Source organism: Myotis brandtii, unplaced genomic scaffold (genome assembly GCF_000412655.1).
Source record: "Myotis brandtii unplaced genomic scaffold, ASM41265v1 scaffold678, whole genome shotgun sequence".
NCBI lineage: Eukaryota > Metazoa > Chordata > Mammalia > Chiroptera > Vespertilionidae > Myotis > Myotis brandtii.
The window spans coordinates 343,235-369,709 of NW_005370648.1; the positions used below are offsets into that span (position 1 = coordinate 343,235).

General features: G+C 38.9%; 2 protein-coding genes across 2 annotated transcripts in view; one reads left to right on the top strand and one right to left on the bottom strand.

Moving 5' to 3' along the window:
* The window catches only part of APOBEC4 (apolipoprotein B mRNA editing enzyme, catalytic polypeptide-like 4 (putative)), a 23,468-nt gene extending 23,094 nt beyond the window's left edge, over positions 1 to 374 (bottom strand). Inside the window, exon 1 of the mRNA XM_005881326.1 lies at positions 335 to 374. The gene's annotated coding sequence lies outside the window, so the exon portion shown is untranslated. The remainder of the gene's footprint in view (positions 1 to 334) is intronic.
* The window catches only part of LOC102256657 (ral guanine nucleotide dissociation stimulator-like 1), a gene marked incomplete at its 3' end in the record, with an annotated part of 176,593 nt that overhangs the window by 31,765 nt on the left and 118,353 nt on the right, over positions 1 to 26,475 (top strand). The window lies entirely within an intron of this gene.

The following is a 26,475-nucleotide window of genomic DNA, read 5'->3' on the forward strand; positions in this document are numbered from 1 at the left end:
CCAGGCCTTCACCACCCTATTGTCTGTGTCCACACCTGGTCCTTTTCCTTCTGGTTTGTGCTTCCAAACGCAGATCTATGGGCAGTGAGGAGCAGGGAGCTGCATAACCAGCTCCGTCATCCGGTTGTGAGTGGCCCCTGGACTGCGGCCGTGGGAGGACGGCTTGCCTTACTTTAACATAAATGAGACAATCTGCTGTCTTTTCACCAGCTAGGATTAGCGAGTGCTGCTAAAGCACAGTTTGCACTGGAGTAATGGGAGAATGGAGTTTGCCTTTCCCAATCTGTGCGCAATCTGTTAGCAGCTAAAAACAAACGTTAGCAATTCTAATTACCGTCATCTTGTCTCCAGGCTTGGATCGCACTCCAGGTGTTCTGGGAGATGGTTCATTTTCTTCTTTTTTCCCTCTTTAAATTCGAGGCCCCGTTTCAAATAGCTTCAGACGACGGTTGTACTGTAGAGATTCACCTTCTGTATCGGGTCAGGACTCTTTCACGCTGCTGTGTGTCTGTTAGTTCACTTGAACTTTGCTGTCCCAAGTTAGAAAGAACTCGCTGAGGTGTGGCTGCTTCTAAGAACCCTGTTGAATTGGTGCCATGGCAACGTTTGCAAAGTAGCTACTGCTAGGATACAGCTCTGACACTTAGTACTTTATTTGCATTTCAAACCACCTGTTCCAAAGATGAAAATACACATGAACACATATTCCAGCCTGGATGAAAGTGTAACATTTGACTGCTTAAATGAACTGTTGGGCTCCCCCCTCGCTCCCAAGGCTGTTAGAATCAAGTTCTGAGGTCATGCTGCTCAGCACCTTTGTCCTGATCTAGTATAGGTTCCAGGCTTGGTGTCTGGACAAGATTTGTTGGTTGTGTGGCCTGTGGAGGCTCCAGGGCCTCCGTAAAAGGCTTCCCCTTCAGAGAGAGGGAGGCACCTGTGAGAGGAAGCAGCGACTTGACTTCCCCAAAGGGAGGCACTTTCTGCTAACAGTCCCCGAAGGGGGAGCTCTTTATTTTGTCCAAACCTGGGTTAGATGTACTAGCGCCTGTGGTCGGCAAACTGCAGCTCGCGAGCCACATGCGGCTCTTTGGCCTTAGGAGTACCCTAATTAAGTTAATAGCAATGTACCTACCTATATAGTTTAAGTTTAAAAAATTTGGCTCTCCAAAGAAATTTCAATAGTTGTACTGTTGATATTAGGCTCTGTTGACTAATGAGTTTGCCGACCACTGGCCTAGCCGTTTCCTTCCCCTTCCATGTTCCCTGGGAGGCTCTTGCTATTGATATGTGCGTGGTTCCCTCCAGTTGAAGACACAGTTGTGGCCCTTTTTCTGCGGCTGATGGGAGAGCCACTCGTCCTTGTCTCTTCTCTCCCCTGCCCCCTTCATCTCCACACCGTCTCCTAGGACACTCGACATGTGGATCGTCATGATTACACCCTTGGATATTCCCTTTTCTCTCCCTCAGGCCACTTGAGCGAGTGGCCGATGGTCACTACTATGTATGTATACTGCTCTGAAAATTCCCATCCGGGTGGTGGCAGCACCTAGAAGGCTTCCTGCAGCAGCCTCACCAAGTCTTCCTTGTCTCTTAGACTCCAGTCTCCACAACAGCAACAGGCCTTCCTCCTCCAGAGGGCGCCTTCTAGCCTGGCTGTTTTATGTTGATCTCCGTGCCTTTATTTTTTTCTTTCTTTATTGATTAAGGTATTACATATGTGTCCTTATCCCCCCACTGCCCCCCCACCCCCCTGATCTCCATGCTTTTTAAGGGTCTCTGGTGTATTTGTTAACTCCTCAGCTAGTTATTTTTCGTTACATTTTCCTTCAGGCTTTCTTCTGTACACGTTCACTCTATTGCATCCCACTCCTTCCCAACCATTTGCAGTGATCACGCCTTTACTGTTCCCACGTCTTCCAATCTCATAGTATCTCTTAACTCAATTAACTTGTAAATATTAAACCAAAAGCTGATCCTCAAAGTTCACCTTTTATTTAACCTTAATAAATGATATTCCATTTAAAACTATTAACTTAAAAATAAGCCTGTAGCCACTAGTATCTTTACCAATTACATTTTAGGGTGATTTTAGATATAGGCAACTCCAAGTAGCCACCATTAAAAAAAATAGCTCTATTAAGGTATAATTGCCAAATAAAAATTGTATATTGTTAAGGTGTACAACTACATCTTCTGATGCCAAATAAAAATTGTATATTGTTAAGGTGTACAACTACACATAGTGAAATGATCACAGCAATCATTCTAACTAACATATCCATCACCTCATAGAGTTGTCTTTTTAGGGTGTGTGTGTGAACATGTAAGATCTAACCCCTTAGCAAATTTCAAGTATTCAATACAGTATTGTTAATGTAGTCACCATAGTCTACATTAGGTCTCCAGAACGTATTCATCTTGCATAACTGAGACTTTATACCCTTTGACCAACACCACCCCCCTCTCACTCCCCCAACTCCTGGCAACCACCATTCTACTCTAGGCTTCTATGAGTATGACTATTTTAAACCCCACATATAAATGAGATCATGCAGTTTTTATCTGTTACTGGTTTTTACACTTAGCATAATATTCTCCAGGTTCATCCATGTTGTTGCAAATGGCAGCATTTTCTTTTTCAGGCTGAGTAATATTCCATTGTATGCATATACCACATTTGCTTGGTCCATTCATCTGTCAGTGTCATTTTGGTTGTTTCCATATCTTGACTGTTGTGAATAACGGTGCAATGACTATGGGAGTGCAGATATCTCTTTGAGATCATGATTACAATTCTTTTGGGAAAATATCTGGACGTGGGCTTGCTAAACCACATTGTAGTTCTGTTTTAAATTTTTTGAGAAAACACCATACTGTTTTCCATAATGGCTTCACCAGTTACATCCCCACTAACAGTATACAAGGGTTTGCTTTTCCATGGCCTCAACAATACTTTTGTCTTTTTTATATTGGTCACTCTTGCAGATGTGAGGTGATATCTCATGGTGGTGTTGATTTGCATCCCTCATGATTAGTGATACTTGAGCACCTTTTTATATCTCTGTAGGCCATTTGTATGTCTTCTTTTGAGCGATGTCTAATCAAGTTATTTGTTGCCCTTTTTAAAATCAGTTTTTGTATGTGCTTTTCCCCCCTATTGAGTCGTATGAGTTCCTTATATACCTTGGCTCTTACCCCTTATCAGATACGTTGTTTGCAAATATTTTCTGCCATTCTGTAGGTTGCCTTTTCACTATATTAAATTTCATTTGCTATGCATATATATTCCCATATATATTCTCACTTGTCTACTTTTGTTTTTGATGCCTGAGCTTTTGGTGTATATAATTCACGTAGCAGTAACAAACTAGATGAAACTGATGAAAAAGAGCAATCACAAAATAAAGACCTGCAGAGAACTCAGTAGATTTCATGAAGCTCACTAAGGACTTCGTGGGCAAGATGGGATAAGGTAAATGTTAGTGTTGAGGGGAAAGGGAGAGCTTGAAGCTTTGGGTCATAAGCTGAATGACCACAGGGTGGCAGTACAGTCTTAACAGCAAGGACACTGGTGGATGACCCTTAGTTTGCTGAAACCACAGACTTTCCAATCTCTCCATGTTGTTTTCCCCCATTATCCTAGGGAAACGAAAACAGATGTTTAGACTCAAAGTTAACTCCTTAACTTAAGCTGAGGGAAAGTGCAGGGTGGAGGCAGCATCTTTATTCCCAAAGGTATAAATAATCTAAAAAAGGTTTCAAACGATCTGAAGGGAAGAACCAATTTAGTTTCCAAACCACTAATTTTGTAAAATTCAATGAAAATGATTTTATAGGGAAAAAAAATAAACAAAAAATAGATAGAAAACATGAGCCCATTAAAAAAATTAGCTCAACAGATAAATGTGTATACAATTTCATAATTACATTTCAACAGTTATCTATTTTTGTGAAGCACATTGTTTAGTTCAGCTGGCTCTTTTTCTTTTTTTTTCATAGAAGGATTTTCTCAATGAAGGAAGCAGTGTGTTGCTTTATGTTCTGACTTAAGCTCCTTAATCTGTGAGCTATTCTAGAACCTTCTTCTATACAAGATTTAAACTCTAAATCATATTTTCTGATATAGATCATACAGGGTCATCTCCTATTTCTATAAAAATTTTTGAATAGTTACTCTTATTTTCTGTGCTTATCTTGCTCACACTGGTAGCAAGTATGGCTGGGCCCTGGTTCACAGACTTAGTTTTGAGTGATATTGCTTTCATGTCCTTCTTCTATCCCACTTAAGTCACTATTAGGGAGTGATTTTACTTCCTAAATTAACTAAATTTTATTTATGTTAATTCCTCTAGCTAGCTTATATACAGATGGTGAAGAACTTAAATGAGAATATCATTTGTTGAACCGATGAACATTTATTGAATGCCTACTCTGTGCCAAAAATTTTACATGCCTCACATCCCGAAGAGCCGGGTATTATTACAGTTTCCATTTACAGATAAGGAAATTGAGGCTAAGAGTGTTTAATATTTAAGATAACATAGCTAGTAACTGGTAGAGCTGGGATTTGAACCCAGAGCACGTTAGAACTCTTTTTCTTTATACCGTGATCCATCCATCACATCCTACTTTTTGAGCAAATAGAAAATAATTTCAAATTTGTGACCTGATCTTAAGATAAATGGGAAAAATAATATTTTAAAAGTGAGACAATGATAAAATCAAGAAAGAGAAGAAAATATAGAAAAATGATAAGATGATAAGCATGTAGGGGGAAACAGCTGAACATGTTTCTGGCAAGAGGGAAGAATTAAAACATCGATTTCAATGAGGTATAATTTACATATTATAAAATACACCCACTTTAAGCGTACAGTGTTTTGAGTTTTGACAAATGCATGTTCTCATGTTACCACCACTGCAATAAAAATATAGAACATTTCCATCAACCCTAAATTTCCCCTGGGTCCCTTCCTTTCCCGTGAATCACCCTCCCACGTGGCCTTAGGGAAGTGCTATCTTTTTGCTGTTACTGTAGATTACATGTGTTTTTTCCAAAGTGTCACATAAATGGAATCATAAAGTACTAGTATACTTTGGCACTTTTCGCTTATTTCTCAGGATAATGTTTTTGAGATGCGACTGTATCTATCAGTTGTCTGTTCCTTTTTAATATTGAATAACACTTCATTGTATAGCTGTGCTATAATTTATCTATTCATCTGTTCATGGACTTTTGTATTGTTTCTAGTTTGGGGCCATGATGAAAAACCTGTGAACGTGTGCAAGCCTTTGTGTAGACATCTGCTTCCATTTCTCTTGGACAAATACTTCGGACTGGAATTACTAGGTTGTATAGCAAATGCATCTCACCTTCTAGGAACTTTTCAGGTGGTTCCGAACAGGTCTCCCTAAGCTGTGTCACTTCGGCATCTGAATTATTTTGAGCTGAAGGCGATGGAGACCCTGCGGGATCACAGGAAACTTTTTCATACCTCCCTTAAAGAACTTAAACTAGGGGCCTTTCCCATAGTAAGAATTATGACCAGAGATAACTTCTTATGACCTATGTAGAGGGCAGGGAACACATCTCATTCCTGAATATCTGCTCTTCTTATCGTCCTGTGAATAGCCTCCCTCCTCTCTGAAGCTCCAAGGCATCTGACCTCATCCTTCACTCAAAACGTCATATACTCTCCTTTTACCTCTCTGTCTCTGAACTTCTTATATATGTGGGTCTCTGACTCACTCATGTATGTCAGGTTCCCATACATGAGTATGTAATTACATTTGGTAATTTTCTCTTGTTAATCTAATCTGTGTCATGTAGGTTTAAGTAATAGACCAGCTGAAAGAAGGGTAGAGGAACATTTCTTCCTCCTTAACACTGCCAAATTGTTTTTAATAGTTATTTGTTATTTTATGTTTCCATTAGCAACATAAAGGTATGGAAAGATATTCCAGTTGCTCACATCCTTGCCAACACTTGGTATTGTCAGTGAAAGGTATTTAATTTATCAATTTTAGAAAAACCAGTTTCTTTCAAGCTTGTCATCTGATGGGGAAGGAGTGAACATTGGATGGGATTCTGCAGTACTTCTGTTTCTTTGTTTGGATAACTAATCCCCAATAAATTTTCAAGGTCACCCACCATACTTATCAACAAATTTCATATTTAAGTTATCGATGTTTTCAGCTCCTTTTATCCCAGTCTCTTTCAAATGAAGTCATTAACAGTGCTGAAATCAATTCTGAGTTGAGCTTAGTTCAGTTTTGTCCCTCAATTAAGACAGAATACGTGGAAGCTGAGAGAAAATATTATGGGCTTAGACTCAGTAGAGGATATGGTGAGCTCTGAAAATCCTCCAAGTAGAAACTGCCATTATCTCTTGAAACATTTCTCTCTTTTGAAACATCAATTAGGTATATGTTGACTCTTCTCATTTATTCTATGACTTTTAATTTTCAAGTTCACCATACTTAGCAACAAATTTCATATTTAAGTTATCGATGCTTTCAGCTCCTGTTGTGATTCCTAGTATTCATTTAAAAAAATACGTTTTTTTAAAAAATACGTTTTTATTGATTTTACAGAGAGAGTAAAGGAGAGGGAGAGAGAGAAACATTGACGTAAGAGAGAAACATTGATCAGTTGCCTCCTGCACGCACCCCAACAGGGGACCAAACGCAAAACCTGGGCATGTGCCCTGGCCGGGAATTGAACCTGCAACCTTTTGGTGCATAGGATGATGCTCAATCAACTGACAGACGCCATTATTTAACTGTCAGTGCTGTATTCCTGGTATTTTCTCTGGGACAATCATCTTGTTCTCTACTTTCCTCTACAGATCTGTTAATCTACTCTTTAATCCACTTATTGAGTTATTGAAATCAATGAATATATTTATCCTTTATAGTTTTATTTTGTGTCTGTATTTTCCTCCATTTTTATATTTTTGGTTTTTACAAAATCTTTAATTATTTCAATGTTATCATATAGTCTGCAACAAATAATTCTATTAGCTAAAGTTCTTGGAGGCTTAACTTTCCTTTCAGTTATTCCTCCTACCCTTGCTGATGGTGGATTGTTCCTTTGGGTGCCGTAAAGTGTTGTTTTTGAAGTCATGCTTGGTGGGGATTCTGTGTGGCCTGCACAGAAGCATGTCTCTCTAGAGCGAAGGTTCTCAATCTTTTCTGCACATTAGAACTACCTAGTGAGCTTTTAAAAATTAGGGCGGCAGGTTGAGCCCCAGATCAGTTAACTCAGATACTCCAGGTGTGAGACTGAGGCATTCGTGTTTTTAAAGCTCCAGAGTCAAGGCTGAGAATCACTGCTCTAGAGAGAATTTGACTTTAATTTTTACAGGCACTGTGGGTGTGTTTCCAGCCCTGGATCACTTTCATAGCTATTTCTCGGGTCTGGGTTCCTGAACTACATAGGTAATAGAATATTTTTAACAGTAAAAAAATATTTTTAATAAGAGAATCGCAACAAAGCCAATTTGATTCTTTTTGTTTGTTTTCCCCCCAACATTTTTGAGGAATAATTGACAACTATAAGTGTATATAGTTAAAGTATAAAATGTGATGGTTTTATATACATATAAACTGTGGAATGATTACTAAGAACAAGTATCTTAATGCACCTTACATAGTTAACTTTTTTATTTTTATTTTTTTGTGGTGAGAATGCTTAAGATCTACTCTCAGCAACTTTCATGTATATAACAAATACACAATACCATATATAACAAATACACAATGCCATATTTTTAATAGCTGTACATTAGATCTGTAGAATTTATAAGTTTGTACCCTTTGACCACATCTTCCTATTTCTCCCTTTCCCTAACCCTTCATAACCACCACTCTATTTTGTTTCTATGAAATCAGCTTAAAAATATATATTCCACATATAAATAATTCCTTGCAATATTTATCCTTCTCTGTCTGGCTTATTTCACTTGGCATAATGCCCTGCAGTTTCATCATGCTGTTTTTTATGGATGAATAGTATTCCATTATATATATGTGTATATGTAAGAGATAGATAGCATTTGTTGCCTGTGCTTTTGGTATTCTTCCCCCCAAAATTATTGCTAAGACCAATGTCAAGGAGCTTTTCCTATATGTTTTCTTTTAGGAGTCTTATGGTTTCAGGTTTTATAGTGAAGTCTTTAATCTATTTGGCTTAACTTTTATGAGTTATGAAAACTAGGGGTCCAGGTTCATTGCATCTGAATATTCAGTTTTCCCAGTACTATTTGTTGAAGAGACCATCCGTCCCTACTGTGAATTCCTGGTGTCCTTGTCAAAGATTAGTTGACTGTATATGCATAGGTTTATTTCTGAGCTTTCTATTCTGTTCCATTGCTCTATGTGCCAGTACCACACTCTTTTGATTACTACAGCTTTGTAATGTAGCTTGAAATCAGGAAGGGTGATATCTCCAGCTTCATTTTCTTTCATGGATGGCTTTGGATATTCAGGATCTTTTTTGGTTCCATACAAATTTTAGGACAGCATTTTCTATTTCTATGAAAAATGCCATTGGAATTTTGATAGGGATTGCATTGAATTTATAGATCACTTTGAGTAGTATAGACATTTTAACAATATTAATTCTTCCAATCTAACAGCATGGGATATCTTGCCACTTATTTGTGTTTTCTTCAATTTCTTGCTTCAGTGTCTTATGGTTTTCAGTGTCCAGGTTTTTCAATTCCTTGGTTAAAATTTATTCCTAAATATTTCATTGTTTTTGATGCTATTGTAAATGGGATTGCTTTCTTAATTTCTTCAGAGAGTTCGTTGTTAGTGTATAGAAATGCATATGACTTGTATGTTTGTTTTTTAAATATTATTATTTTTTAATCCTCACCCGAGGATATTTTTCCATTGATTTTTAGAGAGAGTGGAAGAGAGGGAAAGACAGAGAAATATTGATGTGAGAGAAACACATTGATTGGTTGCCTCCTGCATGCACCCTGACCAGGACCAGGGCCTGGGAGGAGCCTGCAACCAAGATAAGTGTCCTTGACAGGAATCGAACCTGGGACCCTTCTGTTGGCAGGCTGACACTCTATCTACTGAGCCAAACCAGCCAGGTCATGTATGCTGATCTTGTACTTGTAATTTTACTGAATTTATTTATTAGTTATAATAGGTTTTGGTGTAGAGTCTTTAGGTTCTTTTGTATATAGATCATGTCATCTGCAAACAGAGGTAATTTTACTTCTTCACTTCCAATTTGGATATCTTTTACTTATTTTTCTTGCCTAATTGCTGTGTCTAGGACTTCCAGTACTATGTTGAATGGAAGTGGGGAGAGTGGGCATGCTTGTTTTGTTTCTGAGCTTAGAGGAAAGGCCTTTAACTCTTCACTGTTGAGTATGATATTAGCTGAGGGCTTGTCATATATGGCCTTCATTATGTTGAGGTGCATTCTTTCTCTACCTAATTTGTTGAGAGTTTTATCATGAAAGGATGTTGAATTTTGTCAAATACCTTTTCTGCATCTATTGAAATGATCGTATGATTTTCATCCTTCATTCTGTTAATATTGTGTATCACATTTATTGATCTGTGTATATTGAACCATCCTAGCATCCCAGGGATAAATCCCACTTGATCATGGTGTCAGACCTTTTTAATGTGCTCTGGAATTCAGGTTTGCTAGTATTTTGTTGAGAATTTCACATCTATGTTTATCAGGGATACTGGCCTGTAATTTTCTTTTCCTGTAGTGTCCTGGTCTGGCTTTGGTATTAAGATAATGCTGGCCTTATAAAATGAGTTTGGAAGTTCCTCTCTCTTCAATTAGGTAATGGAAATTTGAATCTTCTGCTTGGGGAGTGCTCCCCCAAACATCTATGTTGAGATAGACAGCTTCCTTGTCATCTCTTTTTACTGAGAGACTAGCCATGTGAGGGCTTATGGGGGCTGGAAGGGACTTGTTCCACGTCACACTGAGCAAACCCAAGGCTTCGTCATCTATTTCCACAGGACTATAAAATCCCAAGCTTCTTTACCAGTATCAACACAGCCTAAATGTCAGTGCCCGTGTAACATATCGGTGTTGACGTTCTTCTCCGGTTTTGGTTTTAGAATTTCCCTTACTTCCCTGTGAATCAGCTATATTTTTGAATCTTTGTTATATTTTACCCGCCCCCCCCCCCAATTCTAGGTTTTTCTATGTACTTAGATTACAGTATTGCTGAAAATACAAGTCTTGCCATGACTGTGAGTCTGTAGCTTCATGACCCTGTCCTGCCCTTGAATTCATCCTCCTGTTCCCAGTGTCTGCCCGAACCAAGTATGAGCTTGCTGTGTCTTTGGACATGGTGCATTGGGGTTGCAAGCATCCACCTGGCAGACAGACATCTGGAGCTAGTATGCGTTTCCCTGGACTGTGCCTGGCCTGGTCTTGGCTTCGTCTTGCCTCAGCTGGTCTGTGTTGCCAAGGTCCCAGCATACTTTGAATTCCAACCTACCTGAATTATGTCAATTTCTATTCTTTTTCTTCTGTTTCCAAGTCTCTGTCTTCTGAACTTAAGTTGCCAAACTGAAATCTGGTTTCAGTTTATTTTCTGGATTCATCTTTCCACAAAGGACTCTATCCCTGATTTGAGAGTTTGTAGTGTGGTTTATAACAATGTGGGAATGGGTCCAACTCAGGATTCAGATTTCTAAGATGCCCAGATGATCTTAACAAAAAGCTTCTAACTTTCCACTTCATTTAAAAGAACACTCAGTTTATTGAGTATGTGAATTTGAAAGATTTTCTATTGCATGTTGATAATATATAGTATTAATCAAGGTTAGACATTGAATTACTAATTTTGTCAAAAGGAGGAGTTTACAGTTGAGAATATGGTACATACTTTGGTTTACTTTTATTTGCTTAATTGTGAGTAGCCACCTCCCTGTATACCAAATACAACCATCTGTGTGGGATTGTGGCTGGTCTAGTCCATACACCCTTTTACTTGGAGACCTCGTAGAAAACTGAGTTTGGTAAAAACTGTTCAGAGAACTCTTGTGAGTATCGAATGGAGCATTTATCCTAATTTTCCTGCCACCATATCATGATCGGTGAAGTTAATTTTCATTGGTTTATATCAGGCTTACTTCCAAAAGGGATTTGAGGTGATATTATTGTCTGTTGACTGACTGGCGACATTAAAAAGTATTATTTCTGTATTACTGAACAGTGGGCCCTGTAAAGACAGGGACCCAGCTCCTCTGTTCACCTCCTTCGTTATTAGCTCCGAGGGCCATTCATGGCCTATGGCTGCAGTCACGGAATAAATGAATGAATTGCTGAATGGTAATCTCCATGCTAGCTTTACGAGATTTTCTATATCACCTATGTTTCTTGTACTGTTGGTGAGTTGAGAAGCTATTTTGAATCTCTTTTCAAAAGAGCAAGATTCTTTAAAAAGAAGATGTTGTGATGTTTGAAAGGGCACGATGATTTCCTAAGGCTTTTGATTTTGGAGAAGTTTTTAGCTTGGTGAGGACCCGGGCCTGGCACTGGCTATTTATCTGAACAACAGCAGGAGTAGAGGAGAGCATCTGCAAGGGTGAGGCGAGAGGCCTCCTGTCACTGTCAGCCCTCCTTTACGAGCCCAAGACAGTTCCAGAAATGGCCGGGCTGGGACACTCGCCATATTGACATTTCTCGTTTTTAAGTGGAAAGACCGGGAGACTTCAGTCCCAAAGTGGACAGAAGAGCCTTTATATACAGGTCGTTAGCACATTATAGAGATGAAAGGCTAAACCCATAATTTGCCCCTGGCCCCTCCTGCCCTTAGGCTGTTAGTGGCAAGTTGCCTTAGCACAGCTGAAGACAGAGTCTTTCCTTTGGAGAACCTTGTTTCTTTCCATGTAAATTATAATTATAATCTGAAAGTACACCAATGTTTGATTTAAATATTTTTATATTTACATTTATATTTATATTTATACATAGTTTATATATTTAAAACCTCATTTCAAGAACTTGATTTAAAGCAATAGCAATGGACGAAAAGTATAAAGTAGAGAACACCCTAAATTGGCTTGGAATATTTAACATTTGAAACATTCAACATTTCTTCAAGAACTTTGTTTGTTAATAACAATGATTCTTTTTTAAAATTATTTATTATTTTTTTATTTTTAGAGAGAGAGAGAAACATGGATTTGTTGTTCCACTTATTTATGCATTTATTGGTTGATTTTTTTGTGTGTTTTAATCTTTATTGTTGAGTTTATTACTCAACAAGATATCCCTCTTTTCCCCCCTCATTACCACCTCCCCCCTCCATTCCTGCCCCACCCCAGGCCTTTGCTACCCTATTGTCTGTGTCCATAGGTAATGCATATATGCTTATAAGATCTTTGTTTAATCTCTTTCCACCCCCGCTTCCCTCTGAGAATTGTCAGTCTGTTCCATTTCCATGACACTGATTCTATTTTATTCACCAGTTTATTCTGTTTATTAGATTTCTTATTTGTTATTTGATTTTTAGATTCAATTATTGATAGGTATGTATTTGTTGCCATTTTGTTCATATTTTTGATCTTTTTCTTTTTCTTCTTCCTACTCCTCCTATTAAAGAATACCCTTCAACATTTCATATAATACTGGTTTGGTGATGATGCACTCCTTTAGCTTTTTCATATCTGTGAAGCTCTTTATCTGACCTTTAATTCTAAATATTATCTCTTTGTCTTTAGCCCTTGGCATTTTAATTATGATGTGTCTTGGTGTGGTCCTCTTTGGATTCCTCTTGTTTGGGACTCTCTGTGCTTCCTGGACTTGTAAGTCTGTTTCTTTCACCAGGTAGGGGAAGATTTTGTCATTATTTCTTCAAAGGGGTTTTCAATATCTTGCTTTCTCTCTTCTTTTGGCACCCTCACAATGCAAGTGTTGGTACACTTGAAGTTGTCCCAGAGGCTCCTTACACTATTTTCATATTTTTGGATTCTTTTCTCTTTTTGCTCTTCTGGTTGGGTGTTTTTTGCTTCCTTATATTTCAAGTCATTGATTTGATTCTCAGAATCCTCTACTCTACTGTTGAATTCCTCTATATTATTCTTTATTTCAGTCAGTGTATACTTAATTTCTGACTGGTCCTTTTTTTATTTTTTTTTGGTGATTTCTAGTAGATTTTTGAGTAACCTTATAACTGTGGTTTAGAACTCTATATCCACAGTAGTTTGCTTTCTTTCATTTCTTTCCTTTGTGACATGTTTCTTTGTCTCTTCATTTTTGCTGCTTTCCTGTGTTTATTTCTATGTATTGGGTAGAGTTGCTATGTCTCCTTGAGTTGGTAGAGTGGCATTGTGTAGTAGGTGTTCTATAGGGCCCAGTGGCTCAGCCTCTCCAGGCACCTGAGCTGGGAGCTCTAAGTGCACCCCTTTGTGGGCTGTGAACACAGTCTTATTGTAGTTGAGACTTGATTGCTGTTGGTGTCACTGGGAGGAATTGACTTCCAGGTCAATTGGCTGTGAGGACCAGCAGTAACTACAGTGGGAGAACTGCTGTGCAGGAGACACCCCTATGGAGCAGGACTTGCTTCAGTGGGGCTTTGGTGCTCACTGAATCTGCCCCTTGAGTGTGTTGTTTATGGATGTGTAGAGTTGTAATCTGGTATGGTCTGACACTGACCACTGGATACACTGGCTCTTGGTCTCCAGGGAGTTGCAAAGTCAGCCACTGCCTGGGGCTACCCAGCAGCAGCTATAGAGAGATCAACAGATTCCTCCTCTTTGTATCAAGTTTGGAAGTGCCCAGATGAGGCCCAGCTATAAAGCAAGGCAGGCTTGTGCTGGTGCCAGATCTTGGGCCTTTTATTGATAAGTTTGGGGCTCCCTGACCCAAGCGCAGCTTGCTTGAGAGATTTTAGCCTGAGCAAGGACAGGCCATTCATATGCAAAAGCCGCTGCACACAGCTTGGGTGGGGTTGTAAATTGGCTGAGGGAGGATCTTAGGGAATCACCAGGGCCAGAGCAAACAGAAATGGCTGCCAGTCAGCCCTGTGACCAGGGAGGTTCCAGAATAATGGGACCAATAGGAACAATAATATCTGTGAACACCTCCTCTGGGAGAAAGCTGCCCTGAGTTCCTGCCCCATACCAGACAATCCAGTTCCTGCTCATGTGTGTCTGTGTTCCCCAGAGCCTCACCCTGGTGCTGGCGCTCAGAGGAAGCAGGATCTTGTAAGTGCAGTTCGGGTGCCAGCCTTTTAAGAGGAACAGCTGGGTCTCCAGCAGCCTCTGTGTCACTGAGCCCCAATCTTCACTGGTTTTTACAGCCCATAGTTCTTACTGCCCATAGGGACTTCTTTTCCTAACTCTGGAAACCTAGGCTGGGGGGTCTGGTGTGGGGCTGGGACCCCTTGCTCCTCCAGGCGGCCTCTGCAGAGACGATCTCCCTCCTGATTAAAAAAGCAGCACACATGGGTGCCAGACCAGCTCGTTTCATGCCTCCGCACCTCCTACCAGTCTCATTGTGCTTTCTTCTTTACTTCTATAGTTGTAGGACTTCATTCAACCAGCTTTCCAGGGGTTCTGTATGATGATTATTCTGTATTTTAGTTGTAATTTTGATGTGGTTGTGGGAGGCAGCGAGTGCAGGCGTTTACCTACACTGCCATCTTCAAAATCTCTCAGTGATTGATTCTTGTGTGTGCCCTGACCGGGGATCGAATTCAGAACCTTGGCGTGTCGGGAGGATGCTCTAATCAACTTGACCTACCCAGCCAGGGCCAATAACATTGATTCTTAAGTTTAGTATAAAACCTGGAAAAGAAATCAACTCTCTGAATATGAGTCAGCAATGCCATCTAGTGCTTACTACCTTGATTTACAATTGGAAGTGCCCACAAGGGACATGGGAGACTAAGAAATCCTACTCCATATTCAGTGACTTACATGTTAAGACTTTAGGTTTATATGATTAGAAAGAGTTTTCCTTTTAATTTAAACATGGCAAAGACTACAGTTTTCTTCAAGGCCTCCTTTGTGTTGAATTTTTAAAAACATATAGTAACATTTAAAACCACAGTTATAATTTCATAAAATTACTTGAAATCTTGTAGCAGCAGCTCTCTAATTGTTCTAGTGAAACCTGGGATTATAGGTTAAATTAGGGACATCTATAACATAAATAGGGTAAGCAGATGTAAATAAGCAAAAGAATGACAAGAATATGATCAGATAATAGTTTTATTTCCTCCATACTTATTCTATGGTAACACAGTAATTTTGTGATCCTTAATATATCTGCTACTTTAAAATGTTCTTTCCACCAATTAACAAATACTGATGGTTTCAATCAGAAAAAAGCCTATATACTCATTAATTTTAAGCTTATAATAGGTAAATGTATGGGATCTTTGAGATTTCTAGGATAATTATATTTTAAAATCTCAGCACTTGTAAGAATATCCACTTGATTCTTATTTTACTTTACCAATACACATTAGTCTAGAGCAGCGGTTCTTAACCTGTGGGTTGCGACCCCTTTGGGGGTCGAACGACCCTTTCCCAGGGGTCGCCTAAGACCATCGGAAAACACATATATAATTACATATTGTTTTGTGGTTAATCACTATGTTTAATTATGTTCAATTTGTAACAATGAAAATACATCCTGCATATCAGATATTTACATTACAATTCATAACAGTAGCAAAATTACAGTTATGAAGTAGCAACAAAAATAATTTTATGGTTGGGGGTCACCACAACATGAGGAACTGAATTAAAGGGTCACGGCATTATGAAGGTTGAGAACCACTGTTCTAGAGGTTAGCAATAATCATCATCTAGGCCAGTTTGATCAGTCCTTTGGTAATTCTGACGAGCTCCTTGGAAATAGTTCACAAGTTGCTCTTTTCCCCTTATTTGTTATGTCATGCCAAATCAATATTATCTTCAGGAATTATAACTTTTTATTATATTACCCTTTTGTGTAGCTTTCTTTTTCTAATTTTTGAAAGTAATATATGCTTATGATAAAAATTTCAAATATTAATTATCCTCTATAAACCCAGCCCCTGGAAATATTCACTATTAATAGCTCAGTGTACTATTTTTAGTTGTATTTGTTCATGAAAACCTTTCCTCTTTCCAGTGGAGCAGAGGTAGGGGTGCTCGATCTTAATTTTCTCCGGTGGCACTTTCTTCCAAGGAATTTGCTGGCAATTTGTTTTCCAGCTCTGCTAAGGTAACTGGTAATTTATTACCATGGTCGGGAAATTTGCATTTTCACTTCAGTTATTTCTGTTCCTGTCTTTCTGTGATGTTTAATTTCTTAGGAGCTTGACAACAACATGTATTTGTGCAGTGCTGTGCCAATTTCCTAGCATGTCCGGATGTGTGTCAGCCTGCATAAAAAGGTTAGGAAAGGTTGAAGTTTTGCCTAAGTTAGCTAATATATGGCATAGCTGTCCTTTGAACCCCTCTGATTACACGTCCTAAGAAGAACTCATCTGGTCCCATGACCTCAAGTCCTACCTAAATTCTGATGATTTTCAAATTTGTATTTCCAGCCCTGACTTCTCCCTTGAGCTTCGGACTTGTATATCCTACTGTCTTTTTAAATTTGTTTAAATAACATCCCTAATTCAATGGCATCCTCTACTTGACTGAGCAATAAAGAGTATCCTTGCCCAGCCTGAGAGGCTCAGTGATTGATCCCCAATGTGGGTCGAGTAGGAGGCAGCCGATTGATGATTCTCTCTTCCTCTCCCTTCCTCTCTGAAATCAATAAAAATATATTTTTTAAAAAGAGCATCCTTGATGTCCCTACCTCTGTCTTGTTTCTTTCAAGCTCTTTTCCATCTTACCTAATGGCATTGGCCACTCATTTGCTCATGCAGAATTCTTAGAATAATTCTCAATTTCTCTCTTCCTCAAACTTGATATCAAATCCATCAGCAAGTGCTAAATCGAACTAGATTTCACCAATTTTACCTTCATCTCTTACCTGGGCTACAATAATTGCCTCCCAACTGGTTTTCCTGCTTCTACTCTGTCCCCATTTCCTTGTTTTATTTCTTTGTTATACTTAACAGTATCTGATATTATTTGTTTATGGGTTTGTTGCCTGTCTTACTTCCTTTTGAATGTAAGCTCTGTAAGGCAGAAACTTGTCTTGCTATCACTGAATCCTCAGGGCCTAGAACACTGCTGCCAACAGGGTTTCATGTTGAATGATTCATGAAGGAATGAACAAGTGAATGAATGAAAGGAAGAAATCTGGTGTTCTTCCAGAAGTCGGGGATTTGGGAAAATTACTCCTTTGCTGGTTTTCCTAGGGCTCTTTTTAGAAAGTGTCAGAAGACTTTTATGTAGTAATGTGTTCTTGAGATTGATATTAGAGTCTTATAGTCTTAAATTTATGGGATCATTCGGGTCTTGCTGCCTGCATCTTGTGCTTTCTGAGATCTTTCTGAGAAATTTTCAGTGGAAGCCTGAGGAGGAAACCAATCATCATGTTTTCTGGCAGAGGCCGGGCCTAATAAATGAATGGGAAGGCACTTCTGCTGGTTGAGAGAGGCATTCAGTATGCACTTTCACAGTGATATAAAGAGAAAACAGAGAAGTGAATGAAAAACATCCTTATTTGCTTTGGATTGCCCTTCCTCCAATGAGGTTAACTTTGAATAGAGAGGAAATTGATATTGGGCTGATTAATACATTTTTGAAACTGGGAACTTAAAATGAAGGTCTAAGAATCCTGAAATACTGTATTTTAAAAAATCAATGACTCTATAAGAAATGCAGAATGAAATGATGGAAGGGTTGAGAGAGAGATTGATTGGTCATGCTAAATCTGGTTTAATGGAAAAGATATATTTTTTTTTTTACTAGCATGACTTGGACTTTGATTCTACTCTTGCCAATAGCTGGCCACTGGTCCTTGGGCACGTCACGTCACTCCTGGAATCTAGGTTTGTTATCTCTGTTGGAGGTTTAGGTTGATCATATGAAGTGAATCCTGAGGAAGAATTCTTATAAGAATAAAACACAACACAAATATAATGTATTATCCTGATTATCATTATCTTACCCTTCCAGTGGGAGGTCTTCATTCTCTTGCTCTTTTCAGCTTTGGGGTTCTGGGACTCCAATGGCTGTGAATATCTGAGATCTGAACTCAGAGTTTCATGGCACAACTCAAAATAGTTTTAAATGACTTTTCTGGGAAATTTTTGCTCGTTTGTTTAATTGGTTATGTATGTGTATCTGGGACCAACAACAATAAAAGCACCACTTCTGACCATTTATGTAGTACCATCATTGAGGCTTTATTATAAATTTGTGAGCATCTTCTTGGACCTCAGATATGAAGTTTTCTTTGGCTCTATCAGGGGAGAGAGAATGAAGACTTTCAAGCCTTTAAAAGCAATTACAGGCTCAAGTTTCTGAGAAAATCATGCGTGCCAGGAATGGCACCTCTGCAATGATCTGTTCGTGACTTTTTTAAACTGCTTTTTTTTTTTTAAAGCCAGACTATTGATGCATTTTAATACCATTAGTAGTTCTTAAGTAAAATTAGTTTAGCAGTGTTATTAATTTTTCTTCAAATGCAATGCAGAAAAATGAGCCTGAAGCAGTATTATTGCATGTGTTTAAATAACTCTCATTTCCAGATATTAGAAGGCATGTTTTTAAGTGTTCTGGAGAAAAGTAATTTTTTCAAGTCCAAGCAGATTGATTTGTTTTAGAAATACTGAAGATGCAATATGTGAATCATATTTGGACTTTCAAGCAGGATATTAAACCTCACAGTGAAAGTGGTTCCATGGTTTTAAGGCCCAAGGAGAGGGTTGTGAAGCCAGGAGACAGAGAATGCAGCCCACTTGGAGAAGGACATGATATAGGAATGGAAACACTGAATAAATAACTTTAAAACCATTCTTCCTTGATGTTATTTTATCCCTTGAAGGCAGACAGATCATTAAAATTAAAATCGCATTTAACATCTTCACTATAAAAATATGTTACCTAATAAAATGAATCTTGAATCAGTCACATGTGTCTCTTTCCAAATCCAAAATACTGAATTTATTTAGAATTTCAAGTTCATCTTTTCTAGGCAATGCACTTTAGTTAATCTTTAAAAATAAATCCCTGTTACTCAGTTCAAGTAAGTAATCCTGAGATAAGCTGGCCTCATCCAGGGGCTGACTAGAGAAAGTGAGGAGGGGATAGAAGGGACCTGTTATTTCCATGAGTTTGTGCTTTCGCATTTGCTCTTACTCTCTGGGGATCCCTTTCCCATCCTAGCTCATCTGGTGAATTCATACTAAATCAACATCCACTTCAAGCTTCCTGTTCTCAGTGATGACTTTACTAACATCTCTAGGTAGATAGTTGTCTACTCCAGCGATTTTCAACCTTTTTCTTCTCATGGCACACATAAACTAATTCCTAAAATTCTGCAGCACACCAAAAGATATATTTTTTGCTGATCTGACAAAAAGTAGGTATAGTTTTAATTCATTCACACCTACTTCTTTTCTGTTGTTGCCATATGTGAATCTCTGTTACTGCATATAGCACACCATAAATAATTTACTTACCTATCTATCATTTTTCTATCTCCAGTGTCTAGCTTAGTGCCTGATATATTTGTAGGAACTTAATAAATGTTTGCTAAATGAATGAACACAATGGCGAGTGATAACCCCTGAGATCAGCATAATCTAAATTCTGCTCAGAAAGATGTGGTTCTTGCCCTAGTTGGTTTGGCTCAGTGGATAGTGTCAGCCTGTGGATTGAAGGGTCCCGGGTTTGATTCCAGTCAAGGGCACATGCCCTGATTGCGTGCAGGAAGCAACTGATCAATGATTCTCTCTCATCATTGATGTTTCTATCTCTCTCACTTTCTCCCTTCCTCTCTGAAATCAATAAAAATATATTTAAAAAAAAAAGATGTGGTTCTTGGCCCCATCCTTCCCCTTGGGCAAAGTGGCAATGGTGGGACAGATGCTAGTGGGAAGACAGTCAGATGGGAGAGTTGATCATTCAGTAAATATTCACTGGGCTTCTGGCACCCTGACAAGTGTTGTGGGGGAAACTGTGGAGATGTAAGGTATGCTGTATCTGTTTTCAGGGGGTTACCAGTTAGATTTAGAGGTCTAATTTACCTGCATAAATAATTTAGAGGGAAGTTGAAAGCCAAATCATAAGACTTGGCTTTTTGTGTATCAGGAAGCCAGAAAAAGTAGAAAGCCATGTGAGTTGAAGGAGGTGGGAAGGGCTTCATAGGGGAGACACAAGTTAATTTGGTCTCCGCAGTGTTGACCAAAGGAAGGGCTGAGAAGGTGGCAAGCCTTGGGCCAGGGGAGAGTTGAATGGTTGACTGTGTGGGAATCAGCCTGTCGAGCAAGGTTTCCTCTGGGGACTACAGACGCTTTGTATTTATGGACAGGCATAGAGGGGCTTTGAACTCCTGGAAGTCTTTGTAAAATGTTGTATGTATATGTATATGTATATGTATATGTATATGTATATGTATATGTATATGTATATGTATAAGTATATGTATATGGTTTTCCAGGGATATGGTTCAGCTTTTAAAGATGTAGATGTAGAATTTTAAAAGAATGCTAAATTTCATAATTTTAATCATTTTAACCATGTCTTTTTGTGAGGTCTCAAATAGAGGGAAAGGGGAAGAATTCAGGGACCCAGGAGGTAAGGGAATGAGAGAGAGGAAGGAGATTCAGGCTAATGCTTGAAGAGGCAAAATAACAATACAGGTATTAATATTTGTTAATGATATTTCCCTGAAAATGTGTCATTAGCCATAAGACATCTTTAGCTGATTATCAAAAGAGATCTTCTAAGCAATGAAGGCCAACATTCTGGGGCTAACATTACCTGTTAGAGAGAAATCAAATACTTAACTAAAAGTGAATGAAAACTTGTCCCATTGTTGCCCAAATAAAAATATAGTAGATTCAAAGGCAGACAGATTTATAGACTTGGCTGGGATTTATTTATTTGTTTATGACAGTATTTTTAATTTAATCAACTAAAGTTGGTCTTTTAAAGGATTATTATTTTTAACCTTTTGAATATAAGGATTTCTCTCTTAATGAAAAATCTGTATTTTATCATAAAAATTGAACATAATGAACTTTACTTTTTTTTTTGTCAGAGATACAGTTTCTTTTAATATTGGGTGCTCAATATACGGAGAAAACTAGAAATGCTATTATTTGTAGCTTAAAAGTTAAGCATCCTCTATGGCAGTTATTTTAACTCATATTAACTGGTCTAGTTCTGTTCCAATCCAAGTGTGGACAGGTGAACCAGAATAAAACATTCAGACTCATTTCAGCCATTGCCAACTGACTGTTTACAAAAACTAACACATCAGGGACAGGAATGATGGATTTTCACTTTCTTTTTAGTGAGCTTTTCACTGTCACAAACATACTTTGAACTGATAGCTCTATCATGTCACAGTGTGAGTTAATGAGGAAGGAAGGAGGTGCATGAAAAAAAAATCTGTTCATTTGTTCTTTGGTTTGTTCCAAGAAGGATTACAATGAAGAACTACTTTATATTATTGGCTTACTAGAGGCCCGGTGCACAAAATTCGTGCATGGGTAAGGTCCCTAGGCCTGGCTGGGGTGATCTGTGGGGCGACCGATGGGGTGACTGGGGAGCCCCCCACTGGTACCCACCTTGGCTGGCCTGATGCTGCCTGCTCGCTGGCCTTGCCCCTTGCCGCCACCACTGGTTGGGGGCAGCTCCTGCATTGAGCGTCTGTCCCCTAATGGTCAGTGCACGTCATAGCGACTGGTCTGCTATTTGGTGGATTTGCATATTAGGGTTTTATTATATAGAATGGAATTGGTAAGAGTTCAGTAATTGAGGTGCAAAGAAGTTGAAAGTTTCTGCAAAGAAATAATGCAATAGGGATTTTTCTATAATTCTTTCTTTAGGAAATTAATTAGAGAATAAAGAAGATAATAATGTTGAAAGGGGACTAGATATATACACCTCAATTATAGCTCAAACATCAGTATAAGCCATATTTTTACAAGAATTCAGTTTAATTGAAAGAGCTGAGCAATTGATGATGCTGGAAACTTGTTGAATTAGATTTAAAAACCTAAAAAAAAGCATGACTGCTGTCAATTGAATAAATGTTGAATTTTAACAGTCTTAAAGTCAAGTATTAAGAAAGATATGTTATGTAAACTCTCAGACCATATAATTTTGTAAGGAATAGATCTTTATTTAACCCGTAAAGATGCCATAGTTTTCTGGGCTGCCTGGTCCCAGGTTGATGTTGGCTGGAATTAAAGGTGCAGTTTCAGATGCATCACCTTTTCTAGTTTTATGTTTACTAACATAAATTTAATTTTAAATAAATTTTAATATGAGTTAAAATAACTGCCATAGAGGATGCTTAACTTTTAAGCTACAAATAATAGCATTTCTAGTTTCGTTGTTTGGGAACATAGAACAAAGAAACTATTAATGATCTATTTGTGAAAAGCAGATCAGTGGTTGCTGGGGTTGGAGTTACTGCAAAGGGATAGCATAGCGCCTGGAAGTTCCTCAGTGTCACGGTACTCTTCAGTATCTTGATGGTGATGGTGTTTACACATATCTATATATGTGTTAAAATTCATGGAATTGTACATGAAAAAAAGTCAATTTTACTGCATGATAATTTAAAAATATACAAAATAAAGAAGAAAGTGCTAGCAGGGTAATAAAAAAACTTCTTTTTAAAACATAAGAGGCAAATGATGGATCAAAGTATACAAAAACAGTCCGAGAGGGCCACGAGAGAGCAGGGGTCTTAAAAGTGTGTGGCTTATATTTCTTAGCTCTTTAGGTTGGTGGAGGACACACTTCAAAGTTGTTATATGGACTGGATTTAAGAGAGAATGGGAAGAGTGAGCCCTCTTAGGTTAGATTATATGGTGATTCATTTTTTAAGTTTCAACCCTCCCTCCCTCCCTTCCTTCCTTTTTTTCCTTAAGTTCATGCTATCTGACACAATGAAGTAGCATCCTAGAGAACATGGAAAGGACATGAAATGAGGGGGGATGAGAATCTGGTCTAGTTCTGTTCCAATCCAAGTGTGGACAGGTGAACCAGAATAAAACAAAACTAGAGGTCCTGCTGCTCACCAGAGCACACCTATGATATCCAACCCAACCTGTAGGCCTCCCTACGTCAGGTAGTATTAAGTACTAGAGGCCTGGTGTATGAATTCTTGCACTGTGGGGTTCCTTGGCCTGGCCAGCATTGGGCCAATTGGGCTGTCTCGCCCAGTCCTGATCGGGCGATCAGGGCAGCAGCGGGGGAGGGACCTCGGGAGGTTGGCCAGCTGCGGGAAGTTGGCTGTGGGAGCACAGAGACCATCGGGGGGCAGCTCCTGCATTGAGCATCTGCCCCCTGTTGGTCAGTGTGCGTCATAATGACCGGTCATTCGGTTGTTCGGTCGCTTAGGCTTTTATATATATTGATTGTTTGGGACCTGAGCATGTGGTTTGAGTTAGAATTGAGCCAGGTTCCAGAAGTTGGGTGTAGTCCAGAGGGCCCTTGGAGTAGTCCTTAAGTTGATCTTGACCTTTTAGTGTTCTTCGGGTTGGACCACCCAGGATTACTCTTGTCCAAACTTAGCTTTTCCTCCCCTTGAAAGAATAAATTTGTGTCTTGGGCCTGAACAAAATTGAAACCAGTTTTCTAGAGATTTTGAAGGTCTATTAAGGCAAGGCATGGGCAACATGGCCTCTTCCCTCACTATTGTCTCTTTTGCTTCTCATTTCCTTGACAACCCAACTTCCGATTTTCTGAATGGGTGTTACTTTGGTCATTTGCCCAGGAAATGGCTCTGGATGAGGGAGAAGAGGAGAGTGTTTTATATCCATTGGGAAGGGAAAGGTTAACTTTTATTTCCAAGAGCACTGGCTGCATGGATTCTTGGATGCAGCAGTCCCCAGGAGAATGTGGTGTGGCTGAGCCGTGGCTAGCGCATGGAGCTCCACACAGGCAGGAGTGGGCTGAGCAGTGATGACTGTTTACAATAGCTTCCTGAGTCTGCTAATACCAGATTGAGTGAATAAAAGATTGGTTTGAAGTTCTTGACTCACATTCTTTACATTAAATATTGGTAACCATTTTTTCTTTCAGTCTTTCCTCTAGATTATTCTGGATTTAAAAGCTAGCTATGAGAAAATGTTAACTGAATTTGTTGACATTTGCCAATCATAGCCACAACCCTTGCTTAATATCATTTCAACATAAAGCATTTGTCTTTCAGCTAGTTTGAAAATATATTGTAGTACATTGTTGGTAATAGGTTTCTTGGAGTTGAATCGTTGGCTATAGGATTTGTGATTTGAGTTCCTATGGTCATATCATAACTCAGTTGTGCAAATCTTGGTACCATTGGGACTGTGGAGCTATTGTGTCCGACTTAATTGCCTATTTAAATGTAAGGCTAGAGCTAACGTGAAAAAAGCAGATGGATTTAGAAGAGGAGATTGTTCTGTTTTGAGGTCATGTGTAAAGCCAAGAAATTCCTGGAGCAGCTCTGACAGGGATTTCAGGAAAATAGGCTTGTAATATTTCCACTTCTCTCCGCTTGCAGTCTGGCTGAAAATGTAGTAAGATCAGCCTTTTTTCCAAAGATCTTGGTGTTTCTGCAGCTGTTTTCAGAAAGCATTGAAAATGAACAGCAAAGCAGTCCACAGAATTGCAAGTATCCATGCCCCAGTCACCAAAGCTTTCAGATGATCTAAGTGGGAAAGAGTTGAAGCCACATAAGTGAAGGTGTGCATGACACAGTGCATGTGCGGAGGCTGCCCTTTCAGATGTGACATCATGCTGATGGCACCTGGAAGCTGCGGGGAGAGCACCGGCTCCACAGCGAGCGTGCCAAAGGTCCTTTATAGGAGCTCTGCACGTTATGTTTCCACTTTCTATGATTTTAGATTCTTTTTGTTCTGTTCACTTGAGTCAGCTAGGCCATCTGTCTAGATCAGTAACATCTCACACTTTCCAATTGGTCAGGTAGTTGAGTGTTAATATGTCACTATCACTGCTGAGGCTCTGTATTTGCTAGTACTTTTAAAGCATTTTTAACGAATCCTTCTAATATTATCATTCTTGGTCTATATAAAAAGAAATTAGGGTTCAGAGAATTTATGTGATTTGTACAAATCCTGTAAGTAGACCACTGGATCATAAGAACTATAGAACAGTATATTTTATATTGTTAGCTGCCAACTTTAAAGTGGTTAAAGTGCCTATGTATGTAATGTGTATAAGGAAGTTTAAAACAGTAGGAATGATTAGACTGTAAGAGTGATTTTAAAGTATTTTTGGCAAATGAAACTTATGTAAAAGCTCAATATGTTATTATTATGAATTTATTTTACAAGTTCTATTTTCTTTTAAAAAAATATTTTTATTGATTTCAGAGAGGAAGGGAGAGAGAGAGAGAAACATCAATGATGAGAGAGAATCATTGATCAGCTGCCTCCTGCAAGCCCCCAAGTGGGGATTGAGCCCACAACTCAGGCTTGTGCCCTGACAGGGAATCGAACCATGACCTCCTGGTTTATAGGTTGATGTTCCACCACTGAACCACACCAGCCAGGTGCAAGTTCCATTTTCTAATAACAGCCTATTGTCAAGTTAGCCAGTAACACTAATACACTGTTTATGATGAACACAAATATTTGAAATCTGGATTTGTGTAGTCATTTGAAGCCTCAATATCTGATATATTTTTAAGTTTTGTTGATTGCCCTCATTGAAAAAAATTCTGATTAAGGTAAATTCTTGCAAATGGGTATAATTTTCTTACCATCTAAGCCTATTCAGAATGATATTCAAGCAGATTGACCCAGAAGCTTGAAAAAAAATTACTAGGAAGGTTTTGATTAAGCTTGAATCACCATGTAACTCTAACCTGAGAAGGCCCACTCTTCCCATTCTCTCTTAAATCCAGTCCAGTCCCATCTACTGAAATTGCACTTGTCAAGGTCCCTAGACCTCTGTGTAGCCAAATGTGTTCCTAAGTCCTCCGTGTTCACCTCTGATCACTTTCTCCTTCATGTTCCTTCCAGGTCTCCACTCTCTCCTGGGGGGTGCGCTGGGGAAGGGGAAGGAGGCAGAGGAGAAGTAGAAGACATTCATAGTTGACACCTCTGATAGCAAATAGACACTATTACAAGTCACTTTATCTACCCAGAACTACGGTTAGTCACAGGTGCAGAATGCTGCCTGGTCTTGTGTAAGTCAGTTTTCCCATCTATAAAGCCAGAATAGCAGTGCAGGTTTACTTTGCAGGGCTGTAAATTAAAGTCCCCTAATTCATGGTCATCAAATATTTTCCAAATTTGAAGAGTCATGGAAATGAGAAAAATACTTACCAAGAGACCCCCGAGGGGTTAGGCTTGTTTAAGCTGTCAGCCATTCCTTGGGCAGTGG